Here is a 14,452-nt window from a genome sequence, read left to right as displayed (position 1 = left end):
GAGTTTCTGATGGCAGACGGCCACCTTGACTGGCCGATTGCCGAACCCATCAGCGAAAATCGATCGGCGGGGACGACGATTAGGAGGTTTCGATTCGGGACCGTCTAATACCGGTGTCCTTCCTTCGTTCTTGCTTCGGGGTTATCCTACTTCTTTTGGTACTCGGATCGTCTCGCATCTTTCACTCTTTTCTTCGTTATTATTATTATTATTGGCTTTCTTCGGGGTTATTCAAATTTTTTTGGTACCGAGATCATCTCACATCTTTCACCCCTTTCTTCATTAACATTATTATTGTTGGGTTTCTTGGGAGATCTGTGATTTGCGAGTTAAACCAAGTAGAGTGTTGCTTTCGGTTTATGTTGGTCGACTGAGGAATTAGTGAACTGTGTTGCATCTCTTCAGCATCATCGCTCTTAATGTGTCAACGAATGAACGAAGATGGAGTGTTTTTGGTTGGTGAGAGGATGATGGCTATGATTTGACCGGAATAAAAAGATACCGGTGTAGAAGCTTAGAAAACTACTCCCTTTTTCTTCCTCGTCTTTATCATACTCCAATATGCTATCCAATCTCATCGATCTCTCAACCTACTCAAGCTACTCCAATCCAATTCCTTCCCTTTCCCCGAAACTAAATTAACAAACGAGCAACCCAATTCTCGATAACAGCCAACAGCAAAAAATCAATCTAGAAGAAACAAGAATTACTCTAGATCAGATAGAAAGACGAAACTCGATGTAATTTCCTGATTGTTCATCAGAATTATCCCCTCTTGCCCTTCTTTTTTATCGCACCCCAGTAGTCTGGTGTTCGCGAGTTGTGCCCCTCCGTTTCAAGTCCGACTCAAGGCGACACTTTGTTCCCCCATCTCTCTCTCTCTCTCTCTCGGGCTACAAGAGACGAGCGAGGCCGATTTTCAATAACCGACAAGATAGCAGATAAGCTCGCGCTGGCTCCCCTCACTCGCGATTTCTCACGTTTTCCCCCTTCTAGCCACCCCGGGGGATTTGTCCCACCAACACTCGCCTCCAGGTTTGTGGAGCAGTGTGCCTCCTCTCACTGGTGAATCGCGGCCGAAATCAATATCTTCGGGACGACGACGAGCCACCGCGTTACCTCTCTCAACGATCCCATCGAAAACGATTTTCCCAGACTAATCGACCTTCCCCCTCCCGCCCCCAGGACCAAGGGTTTCGTTACTTATTATCCCCGCAACGTGCAGAATCTTAATTGAAAACCGTCCGAATTTCGCCCGACAGAGCTTCGAATAATACGTCAATTCGAATTTGGAACACAGCAAATGTTGCTCGTCGTCTATTCTTGCTACTCTGCCCTGTTGCATAAGCTACATTACAGATATTGCTCGAACGCTGCTCGCTATGACGAAAGTAAACTGCTGGAAAGTAAGTGGAACACTTGGTAGATATAATTATATACCGACCATTCGCTGCTTTCTAATTATAATGTTCGACAAAACTGATCTTTTAGTTGTATCGCGAACGTGACACATGCGGCCAAGAGAAACTAACGAGGTTTCTATGAAAGAACTGTTCTACAATCTTTAACCCTTTGATGCTCGTGTGACACACGCGTACAGGTAATCCTCGAAAAAGTGCAATTTTGTTTCATTATTTTCTATATTGCGCTATCTTTTCTATTTACAGCAAAAGTGTAAATTACTGGGTGCTTCGGGGGGACTTTCGGGTGCGATCAAAATTTGATTTAAAAAGAACGAAAACAGATCAGAGCGTTGTTTTTGACAAGGTTTTGCTATTTTCCTGGCAGCTTGCGAATACCATCGCGATAGACACTCGATGGCTTTCAATCAATTATGCGAATCCAGTCGGAAACTTATTTCTACACGCCTCTCTCAAAAAAAAAAAAAAAAAAAAGAAAAAAGAATATATTTCACACACGTTCGTAAAATGGGTCGAGCGTATCCAGCAGAATCAAGCTCCCGATCGCTACTGCACAAGAAAGATCCGAGTGCATCATAAAAGATGCATCGAGGGTGCGAAAGTTTGTGCACGGTTAATCGCATCGTGGAAAATGAAAACGGACCGGTGTATAGGATTTATACGCTACAGAGCGAAAAGGGGATGCAAGGGAGAGAGGAAGGGGTGGATTAATCTGAATTGAAGAGAGCATTCGACGCTGCCTAGAGAAGAGAGAGCCAAGCGCAAGTTGGATAATATTTTGCCTAGACGTTGGACGAAGCATGTGCGGCCTGGAAGGATCGTCGGCGCCACGATAGTGCACGCTTAATAATAATTTCATGCCGAGATTTAATAAGAGATGCCGCGAAGAATGGTTGCCGCGAGCCAACCATGCTTCTCCACCTCCTTCAGCTCCCTCTCGTTGTTGCCCTCGAATCGTTCCATCGAGGAAACGTAACGTAATTACTGATTTTCCTGATAAACGAATAAACGTTTGCACTCTCCCAGAAGAGCCAGAGGGAGTGCACAAGGGGGTTAAGCACCTGCTGATATCCTGGCTCGTTCGTTTCCCACAGCGAACAAATAAACTCCTATCCCGTAGTTCCATTTATAGTGACACGTATACCAATTTAAATCGTCGAGCTAATGGGGAAATACCTTTCGGCTAATTAAACGTGCACACTTTTCGAAACGAATCTTGTTCCTCTGACACGCGTTTGCTACCTTCTCGCTGCTCGTTTATAATCGTTAAGCGAAGTTACGCGATGTATCAACGTCACACTCCGTCGCGTTGATCGATCTTGACAATAAAATGTCACTCATTAACCACCACTGACATTTTCCATTTCAACACTGGGAAAATTCATGCAGAGTAATTACACAATCTCTCTCTCTATGAAGTCGCTGAAAAAATTCCAAGAATTTCTTACATTTTTCTGTTCGAAGTTAGACTACCTATCGAAAGATCTCTGTTGGATTAAGATCGAGATGCTTCGTTCTTCGATTCTCAACTTTCGCTCCGATCTCCCGTTGGATCGTCTACTAGAAATGGAAATCGGAGAGGGAGCAACGTCTAGATTATACGGACAGAGTCGAGAACTAGAGCTCCATAGGCAATCGACGAGGGATTGGAACGCGTAACGAACGAAATCGTTCGTTCTCCGGCTTCGTAGGCGGGGGGTATAGAACGTGTGGGCACATACGCGTGCGTTCAGCCTCGTAATTCCTCGTAATTGTCGCGTGCAAATTAGTTTGTCACGATGAATCAGTCGGTGGCGCGGAGAGGAGGTTCTTCGATCGGATAAGAAAGTTGTTCCGCGAAACGACGAGAGGAGGTGAGTTTTACGAGGGTAGCCAACAGGCAGCACGATTTCTCGTGAATTTCTGTCCCGTCATCGCGATTCCTCCGCGTAAATTAATCACTCTCGGGCCCGTCTCGTGTGTTTACAAGCGGGAGGATCGATCGTTTGCTCAACGTCCAATCCTGGGAATAACGCGGTATGCAAACCGCGAGAGGAGAGTTCTGCATGCAAAGCGTTTTCTGGCCACTTTAGACACGCAGTCGTTCGTTCGTTCGTTCGGGCTTGGGTATGGTTTTGAATATTTGATTCGACGCTGTTCGAAGCAGCAGCAGCAGCAGCTTGAAAAACAGGCTGCTAACGTTTTAATACCGTTTCAGAACACGGAGAGAAGTAGCCTCTTTCATTCACGTTCGCTTCGCACCTGTTCACCCTCTGGTGTTTGCTCGTCGCACGCGTTCCTTCGCGTTTGTCGATCGCTCAATCAGGCCGGAAAGACAGGACTCCGGCCGTGGTTCGCGGCCAGAGACGGTTCGTACGTGAGCGATTTTGAATTAGAGTCATTGATAACGTTCGTTTCAGCTCGCTTGTGCTTCTTTAAAAGTGCTCGCGCCATCGTTCTCATCGCTCAGTGTCACGTTTTTAAGTGCATCGCTGTAATAGTGTTTCTGTATGCACCGCGGTAGCGAAGGTACACATAGTGCAGGGTTGAAAATTGGAGAAGTTCTTGCGCGATGGGAGATTAATTCGAAAAATGGACGTACAGTAGGACAACGACCCTTTTAAGAGGAATATAATAGAAATCAAGTTCCAGAGCTTTTTGGGCCAAATTTAACAAACCCAAAATTACAAATTCAGAATTCGTACGTTCTGTAGCAATTCACTTTTTATTAGTTGCATATCAACCTGTGAAGGTTCATAGAAGACTGTACTTTTTTTTTAATCAAAATCTTGGGAGTATCAAAAATGTATATACGCTCTAATGATTTTTTCTCTGTTATTGGTGCATCAACCTGAGAATATAACCTGGAATTTTTTAAACAGATTTTACACTTGTTCGGGTGAAACTCTTAAGAGCATCAGACTGTAATCAGAAATGTCAATTGGTATGACAAAATTTGGAACAAGATTCCATTTAACGCAACACGAATTTCCATGTTACACAAGGGCTGCCGAGCACGAAAGGAAAGCTAGGTAGTCGTTAAAAAATTATTAAGATCCTAAAATAAATTCTCCGGCAAAAATCTCGCAGTATAACGAGTAGTGCACATTTTTACCGATACATGATAGTGTAGGTCTCCCAAAGAAATGTAATTTTCTCTACGAACATAATAATACTTACGAACGACAGTGTATATACCACTCATCAGCTACTGTGCACCACATTCCCGACTTTCCCCCTTTTAAAATGCCTAAGCTATCTACTTACTTACGCTCAAACGATCTACGATATTAAAAAAAGAAGGGAAAAAAAAAGAGTCACTTGTGAGGCATTTAAAATATCGTAGATTCGAGCGCGCGTGTAACCGGTGAAACAGCTCGATCGATTAACCGAGAGTGAGAGGGAAACAGACGGATAGATAGGAGGAAGAAGGTAGTGTGTCTCAGCGGTAGCAGCCGGACAAGCTTTTAATTTCCAGGCCCTTTTCTCCGTGTCTCGTGGAGGAACCAGCGGGAACCGGGAACGGATTTCATTAACGAGAGCTGGCGGTGAGTGTCTGACTGTGTTTAACGAAAACGCGAGCCGTGGGAATGCTGGAGCTCTTTATGAAATTACATACTACCGTACCGCGTTTCGAGAAACGAGAAAGAAGCTCTCCCCTCTCTCTCTGTTTTTCTCTGCCTCTGTCTCTCTCTCTCTGTCTCTCTCTCTCTCTGCCTCTGTGTTTCTCTCTCTCTCTCTCTCTCTCTGCCTCTGTGTTTCTCTCCCTCTCTCTCTCTCTCTGCCTCTGTGTTTCTCTCTCTCTCTCTCTCTCTCTCTCTCTCTGCCTCTGTGTTTCTCTCTCTCTCTCTGCCTCTGTGTTTCTCTCTCTCTCTCTCTCTGCCTCTGTGTTTCTCTCTCTCTCTCTCTCTCTCTCTCTCTCTCTGTGTTTCTCTCTCTCTCTGCCTCTGTGTTTCTCTCTCTCTCTCTCTCTCTGTTTTTCTCTGCCTCTCTCTCTCTCTCTCTCTGCCTCTATGTCTCTCTCTCTTTCTCTCTCTCTCTCTCTCTCTCTCTCTCTCTCTTCTCTGCAACCCAAGGACGCCCGTTTAATTTCTCTCTGACCGGCCGCCGCCGAATTTTTCCCCTCGGTCCAACATTTCCCTCACGAGACCACCCTTTACCCGTGGATAACGCGGGGCAGCACAAAAAAAAAAGTATCTGATAATTAATATTCACGGTCGAACTGGCAACGAAAACGTAGGTATCGAGGGGACCAGTTTACGCGCTACCGCAACGTTAATTAAATACTGTGAATACTATCAGGCACCGGCGGTGTCATAATTCTTCGAGGACAAGATAATATCGCGTTTACTTAATCGTAGCTCGCCTTTAAACTCGCACCAATTAATTACATACGCGACCACGTCTCTCTTTCTATCTTGCCTTTCGCTGCACACGTTCGATTAAATCCGGCCGTGATCGAGGCTGATTTATTGGAAACTTTCCTTCGTTCGTGCTCGCGCGCACTTCCTACATCTCTCGTTCGTTCCATTGCTAACGATCGTTCTTTCTCGCTGCTAAAGGAAGCAGAGAAAGAAACACAGAGAGACAGAGTGTCGTTCGTTCTTCGCCGAAAATTCAGCCGCGTTCTCGCGCCACCGTACACTTCCGTGGCCAAAACGATCGATCGAGCCGAAAGTTCCGGCTGTTCTGCCCTGCATTCGGATCGTTTCTCAAGTTTTTCTGCTGGATTCTGCTGGAGCTAGGCTCTCTCGTTTACCACGTTCAAATTGAGGGGGAAGAGACGTTGAAATGTGGTAGAAAATTGAGGTTGATCGAGTTCTATTTTTTTTTATTTTTTTTTGGAGGAGCGGGAGGAGGGACAATTAAGTTCTTTGGAACGTCGCACTGTGGAGTAGTTGTATGAAACGGTTGACGAAAATTGTTTTAGCTGCTTTAACGGAGACGAAGAGAATTTTACATTAAAACTCACTGGAGAATAAAAAATTCAGAAATACGCCGAGTTTTCTGTATAATTTACTTTTTAACCAAGTTCAAAAATTTGAACTTTGACCAAGTTTGCAAATAAAATACTCCACTGTGCGTTGTATGCCTTCCTTTGGTTTCTTTTACGATTTCTCCGCACAAATGGTTCAACCCATGGTTCTTTCTACAGAGATCCAAAAATTGCATAAATCAATGATTAACACGTTCAACAGGTGTTCCACGACAATCATCGAAACTAAAATTTCCACTAAACGAGGAAAACTATTCTTCGACTCAACGCCCCTGCAAAGTATTCGCAAAGAAAGACTCGAATGTCGAGAATTCACCTCCTATCGATATTTCTCAACAATTCCATACTTCAGTCCGACTCAATTTTCAACGCTTCGACAAAAACCTTGCAACGCGTTCATCCATATTCTCCAACAATCAAACATCTCAACCTGATGTCTCACAAAACGTCCAACACGCTAATATCCTCCTCGAGTTCCTCCAGCTATTCTCCCAGAATCGCAAAGGAAGATGTATTACAGAACGAAAAACGTACTTCCCTTTTTATCCTCCTCGTTTCACGTTTTCAACAGCGTCGTCCCGTTCAATTTTTCCGCGATAAATCGACCAGTCTCGCGCGTGTTTCGCGCGCGGAAAAAGGAAGAAGGGAGACGGTTGAATAGAGAAGGGGTTCGGCGTTAGAGAGGAAGACGTATCAATCGGAAAGGCGGGTGCACCCCGTTTGCAGCCGGTCGGAGTAATGAAATGCAGCTTACACCCCGTATTTTACGTTTTATTAGGCTTCTCCCTCTCGACCTCCCCCGCGCGGCGTGGCTACTGCTTTCGCCGTAGCATTCGGGTCAAGTGGCTATGAATATCTGTATCCAACTGTGGCCCTCTAAAGCAACCGACCAATTTGTCCGCCATATTTCACCGTCTTCCCGCCGTCGTATTCCCCCCCCACTTCATCCCTCCGTTTTCGCCCTCTTTTCTTCTCTCGTTCCCGTTCTTGTCCCTGCAACGGCCACGTTCACCGTGTTTCTTTCGCGAGACGCCCCGCCGTTGTGACATTTTCACGACGGCAAAAAGAAGGAGCCGGGTTGTGGATGAACCGCGAAATAAGCCTTTTCCGGTCGCGATGCCAAGTTTCAACGAGGAGTAGTCAAACAAGGAGAGAGAATAGAAAATTTGCAATTTTGGAAATTTGGAAATTTAAGCGAACGAAATAAATGATTATTAAATTATCAAAATGTGAAAGCGAACGAAATAAATGATTATGAAATTATCAAAATGTAAAGTAGATTACTATTGAATTATCAAAATAAAAATTAAATGACTAAAATATAAGTTAAATCATTATTGAATTATTAATCGCTATCGAATTATCGAAACGTAAATAAAATTATTTTCCTTAAAACGATTATAATAAAAGCGGCGGTAAATCGTGTCCGGTAGCTTAATCGGCAGCGATAAACTTTTATTCCCCACTCGAACACGTCTCCGGTGGAACAATTAGCGAGCACCACCTCCGAGCACCAATTTTCCTCAAACTTCCTCTCTCTCTCTCTCTCTCTGTCGAGTGAGAAAGGTGGATAGATAGGCAGAGAGAAGATGAGAAAGCAGCGTAAAAGCTAGAACGAGGATCTATCTCGGTTTGCGAACCCGGGTTTGGTAATAAATTCTCGTGGAATTATGAATCGACGCGCGGATCATGATTCGATATGCCGAGAGGGTACATTTACCCGGTAATCCTCGAGTATGGCGGGATGCATTTCGGCTGGAACTCGATGGGTAATGACCACAACTCGATTTCAGTCACGATCCAGAGGTTACGAGCCTTCTTACGTTTCTTTCATACCATCTTTATTATATCTCTCCTTACCTTTGTTTTCTTTCTCTTCCTGTATCTTTTTCCGTACCCAACCACCAACCCGGTAACACTCGAGAAAGTATTACTAAAGTGAATTCGTGCACCTCTCTTTGCTTCTCCCTTTTTTCTTTCCAACATTTCGCACCGTTAAACCTTTGTCTCGTAACAGTTAACGATGCACACCTTGGTCAAGATTACTCGTTAATTAATTCCAACTTTACTTTCCATGCGTAAGTTTTAGAAATTATATACAGGCGAAGAGTTGAAGGTTCCGAACTTCGAATTGGAAGTTGCGAAAGAAGTTTGAAATTTGAGAAACTTTTAGCAAGCCTTTATCAATAGCGAAGTCGAAGTGAATGATGTCTGCAAAATTCGTTGCAAATAGGCAGGAAGTTGATGGTAGATTTAAGTTTGTTAATTGGGTTCGTCTCTGGAGCGGAAACTTAGCCTCTAGTTTTTAACGAAAAATTAGTGGAAATTGTAACCCGAAGACCGAGCATAATTTTTTTAACAAATAAACCATTGCGTTTTAAGTATTTTAAATTAATTAAAAATTCTTTAAACATTCATCCAAAATACAGCCCATCTAAAAACAAACTAAGAATTTTCAATAAAAAAAGTGAACAATTAAAAAAATCCTTAATCTCTCAAGCCCATAAAAAATTGGCCAAAAATCGTACAAATGTGTCGATGATTATAAAACTGGCTTAAATCGCAGAACAAATCATTTCTATGTATTCGCCTACAATCTTAACGATCTACAAAATATTTCCAATTTTCCCTCCGGGCGTGCTAAAAAATATTTCTCATTATTTCCTCAAAAAAAAAATCGACGCAGCTTGAAACAACCGATAAATTCTCGCCGTTAGACCAGTTTCACAATCGCCAGGACAAACGATCGAATCCCAAACAACCACCCGGTAGTCGCATACAACCGAGCCATTAAAAAAAATTCTTTGCGTAAGAGGTTAACTTGTCTAGCAGTTCCGACTGCTTCACGAGCTGCTCGTTTATCAAACGACCAGAACATTTGTTAAGGTAATCGATCCGAGGAGAAGCGGTCGTTGAAACGTTCGTCATCTCGCATGACTGTACGGTTTAACGCTCTCCCGGCCAGCCTCCTCGTCGGACGTCGTTTGGATTATTCTCGACACACCTTTCGCGACACGCTCCAGAATACGATCTTCGCCAGTTTTCCTCTCTCTCTCTCTCTCTCTCTCTCTCTCTCTCTCTCGTACGATCGCGATTCGCATAAACCACCATCTCGCTGCATACGGTTAATTTCAACCTTTGGCCTTGAAGGGACGAACAGAAAACCAGACGATCATTTATGAATAATACAAGCTGCAACATGTCCTTCCAGCATCTTGCCCTGTTCGCAAAGTAACACACATCGCATAAATCATCGTCCGTAACCGAACCCACTTTCATCGAGTTTATTTTCGTGCTCGTTTTGGTACCACTTGGCCAAACATCATCGGGATTCCTTCCTCGCCATTCACACGGACACGAGTATCAACCCGTGGATAATCTAAGTAGACCAGTAATGAGCAAGCCGTGCTGTTTGCGCGACCCACTTCAATCAGCCTGCAGTGATACATTTTTACGTTTAGTTTGATAGGTGGATAAGCATTGAAAGGTTCGTCGTGTCTTTCTTCTCTTTTCATGGTGGAGAGATTGCGAAAGGGTTGCTTGTTGTGGGTTTAGTCGAGGTTAATTGAGACGAATCTCTTTTTGGTGCAAGCTGAAAGAGGAAGGTTCCAGTTTACCCTTTCGCTGGGTGGGACGTGTACGTATAGTCGGTCTAAGAAATATTCATATTTATAATATTCATATTTGCTGAGTGTTGAGTATTTCTGTGATATAGTAATTGGATGTAATTTCGATTATTTTAAATTTTTCGAAGTATTCATTTTTGCTGAATGTCTGAGTATTTGTGTGACGTAGTAATTGGACATAATTTCATACAAAGTGTAGTAAGTGACGGCTCGTGACGAAAGATCACCAGCTCAGTCCTCTCATAATTATCCAAAATTCATCGTTGAAAAGTGAAACTTCGAAAGCGAAACATACAGTGACCAAATATTTTTAAGACTAACTGTATGAATAGACAAAACAATGTTCAGTCATACAGGATAATTCGTGCAACAGGAATAAGCGACATCCCTCGTCCAATCGCAATTAGAAAAAAATCGCTCCAATTTCGACCCGGAAAAAATGGATCGCTTGTCACCAGGTCGAACCAGCGAAAAGCTAAACGAATCCAAGTTTCGTACGGTTAACAGTGGTTCTTTTTTCGGAGGTTCACGATGTTTCGTTCAAGCTTGGTCCGCGTGGTCACCGGCAGCAGCCTTTTGTTCCCCTCCCAAAAAGAAGCTGTGCCGCAGAAATCCGAGCCAAGAATAGCTAACCGGTGCCACGTGCCGTGTTACTCCTCTACTAGTTCACTCTAGACAGATGAAACTTCTCGGCGCACCGGTACACGATTTCCCGCTCTATTATTACGAGTTTCACGAGACCTGTCTGCTAATACCCCCCCATACACTTTCTTCTCTTCCCTCTTTTTTCCCCTCCGTTTCCTTCGATCCGTGCGTCGATTATCCTGCCGGATCGTGTTTCCGTAATTTCGCGCCATAAATTTTCCCCTATCTCGAACGTTCAAGATTGCCAGCGGGTGAGAGGATATCTTCGTATTGCTATGTACGATTAAAATCGTGCAGACGATCGTGAAACAGTATCTCTTCGATTCTAATACCTTGTCCGGTACGGTAGAGAAAAGAGGTTTCCGTAAGAAACACGTCAACCTGTACAATTTCATCTTTTTTTCTTCCCTGGGACGTACCTGCTGCGCGCACAATTCACGAGGATACTGCGAATAATTATCATGTTGCACTGCAATTAAAATAGATAATCACCGATGCGTCTGATGAAATAGAGTGCGCATTTTAATTGTTCCCCAATGTGCTTGCGTAACGGTGCAAAATTATTCTCCCTTCGAAATTTCTCTCTGCGAGTCTCTGTGTGTGTACGTGTGTGTAGGTAATGTGTCCACACAATTCTATCGTAATCTAGGAGAAGGAATCTCTGCTTCAATTTGCATCGACGGTTTATAATACTTGGGTATGCAAAGCTGTTTCCATAAGAGAGTTGGACTTTTTCCGAATGCACGACAGCTCCATGTGCAATGTTTAACTGAATCCGTCTGGCGTGCACACGAGACTGGTTTCAAGGCGAGACAGGAGCAGGCGGCGCGGCGTACAAGTCACACGTCGAGTCGAGCTGACCGTAGCGAAGAATTATCCGTCCACGTGGCTCGTGATCCATGAATAAACGGCCCGGTCTGCCTCGTGGACGTCGCTTTGGGGACCCAGTGGTGTCTCCGCTGTTGATAAGTAATCGTCAGTCCAGCGTGTGAGAGGCGGGAGACGTGTCCTCGTTCCTCCTGTCTTCGCTCGCTCTCTCTTTCTCTGTTTCTCCTTTTCTCTGTCTCTCCCCGTCTCTCCGTGTCTCTCTCCGTTTCTCTTTGGCTCTCCCTATCTCTCCTCGTCTCTCCCCGTCTCTCCCCATCTCTCTCCGTTTCTCTTTGGCTCTCCCCGTCTCTCCCCGTCACTCCTCGTCTCTCCCCGTCTCTCCGTGTCTCTCCCCGTCTCTCCGTGTCTCTCCCCGTTTCTCTTTGGCTCTCCCTATCTCTCCCCGTCTCTCTCCGTTTCTCTTTGGTTCTCCCCGTCTCTCCTCGTCTCTCCCCGTCTCTCTTTGGCTCTCCCTATCTCTCCTCGTCTCTCCCTCTTTCTCTTTCCCCGTCTCTCTTTGTCTCCTTTGCAGCCTTTTAAACAGAAACGAAACGAGTCGCGTGCTGACAGCAGCGTCGATCGGTTAATTAATTATCCGCCACAGAGAGACAGCTTGGTTACGGTTTTATTGGAGGACCCTCGTTGTCGTTTTTCCCTCTCTCGACTTATCCTGGAATTGGAGGCTCGCGGAACCGCCCAAGGGTATCGAGTTCCGATGCTAATTTCCTACTGGTTATCCCGATTTCTCTTGTGCTTCTCGTTACCAGATTCGCCCGTACAGAGCGTTTATAGATCGATTCGAAGGTCTCTGCGACGTTAGAGCGCGATGATTAATTTTCGAGCGGTATGTTTCTACGTGATGAAGCAGCGGAAGGTTTCTTTTCGAGGATCTTCGTCGCTGATCCTGTACGTGCTCGAACAAAACGAGCCACCGGTGAAATGGGTTCTTCAAGCTTTAGTGATATATTGTGTCACGTCATCAGGTTTCAACGTTTCTATTAGAGTGATTTTTGTACTTCACGAGTGAAGGATCAAGGAGTGAAGAGTGTCTTTCAGTGTGAATCTACACTTTCTTTCTAACCTTACGAGATTAGAACTCTTCTTTTCTCAACTTTCAAGTTGCCTTTATGCTATCCTAAAGTAAACGAATGGTAGAACAATCTCCAGAATTCCTACAAAGACCTCCAAAGATCATCCTCTATCCTGTATTCCTTCTACTTTAAACTTCCTCGTTTCTAATTCATCTCAGCGAACAAGGCGAAGGATCAAGGATACACTTCCTTTCTAATATTACCAGATCAAACTCGCACTTTTTTCTCAACTTCCAAGTTTCCCTTCTCCAATCCTAAAATAAAACATTGCAGAGCAATCTCCACTATAGATCATCTTCTCACTGATAATCCAACCTGCTGCCTTCCCCAGAATAAAAGATCACAAAGCAATCTCCACAAATCCCACAAAGACCCGAAAATCCAACTTACAGCATCTCCTCACCTTCGAGCCTCCACGTTTCCAATTCACCGCGGCGACAAAACGCTGGAAATATATCCGCAGACACAGAGAATTACCCCTTGGAAGATACGTGACGGTAAATCGCGTTCGATCGTTTCTGAATCGACGGCTGTTTCTCGTTTCACGGGCACCGTTAGACGGTCGCGGCACGGTTCCACCGCTCGTTTCGCATTCTGACGGCGTGGCACCGCGCGGGGGTATCGTTTACAGCGCACGTAACACGATGTAGCACGATGTAATTTCTCTGTCAGCGGGGACGAGGCCGCGTCGCGTCGCGTCAACCTGCGCCCTTCTACGTTGCTCCTCTTCCTACTTCGGCTGCATTTCTAGGGTTATACGAGGCGTCGCCGTGAGTACGTATGGATTCGGCCACGTTCTCTAGCTGCCTGTGTCCCAACCGAACCTCTCTCTCTCTCTCTCTGTACGATCGGTGTTCCATTTCGACATCCCTCGTGACGTCCGCTGTCCAAACGAGCCTCGCTTCCAGTTCGAATTACGTCGCTCGTCCGCGAAATTGGACGGATGTTTCGCGGTCTGATCCACCGTGATGCTTCTACGAGTTACCCATTCATTGCTGCACCTTGGAATCGATGCTTCAGGAAGTGGCCGTTTTCGGGGAAATTTGCGTTCGGGGTTGATAACTGTTCATTTCGGTTGCCATCGATTTTCCTGCGATGAGGGAACTTTGGTCGTTGGATAATTCTGAGTTTTTTGCAAACTTGGAAATTCGGGGAGTATTGGAAGAACCAAAAATTAGTAAAAAAAGAAAAAATTGTGTGATAATTCTGTCGAGGTCCTTTACAAACCTGCAAAGTTCCAGAAAAATCGCAATTTTCAGGATACCGGACTTCCTTTTCGAGTCTAATGTAAGAAATGTCTGCCAAGATTACCTTCCAATTCGAATATTTCCACGGAATACTTCGGATACTCTATTTACAAACACGAAGACGCCGAGTTGGATGACCTTTTCTCAACACAAACTGGAGCTCTCTCATAAATCCTCAACGTAGTATTTGCCTCTCTGTATCGCGCAGTAATCACTCTGCTACAAGTCTCCAACTACAATCGATCGGTCACGTGAAATCGATACCGCTTTGCGCTGCCACGATTGCGTCAAATGTCCCTTTAATCGTGACCCGTGTATCTGTTAACCTTTAACACGTATTCCGCTTCGAGGTACGTGCAATTGGCACACTTTTGCCATTCTCGAGTACTCCGCGAAAATTGTTCCCTACGTTTCACTTGTCGAAACAAACACGTGCGACATCCGCGAGACATTGTTAATCACCGACAAATGGGACCAGCCGAAGCTGGAACCGCGTTTCGTTCGAAACCAGTGGGCGCCTATACCGAGCAAAGTCGTTTAAAAATAAATCCTGGCGCGTCCCTCTGCGAACCGTCAGAGA

The sequence above is a fragment of the Habropoda laboriosa genome, unplaced genomic scaffold (assembly GCF_001263275.1).
Source record: "Habropoda laboriosa isolate 0110345459 unplaced genomic scaffold, ASM126327v1 scaffold102, whole genome shotgun sequence".
Classification (NCBI taxonomy): domain Eukaryota; kingdom Metazoa; phylum Arthropoda; class Insecta; order Hymenoptera; family Apidae; genus Habropoda; species Habropoda laboriosa.
This window is presented reverse-complemented; position numbering follows the sequence as displayed.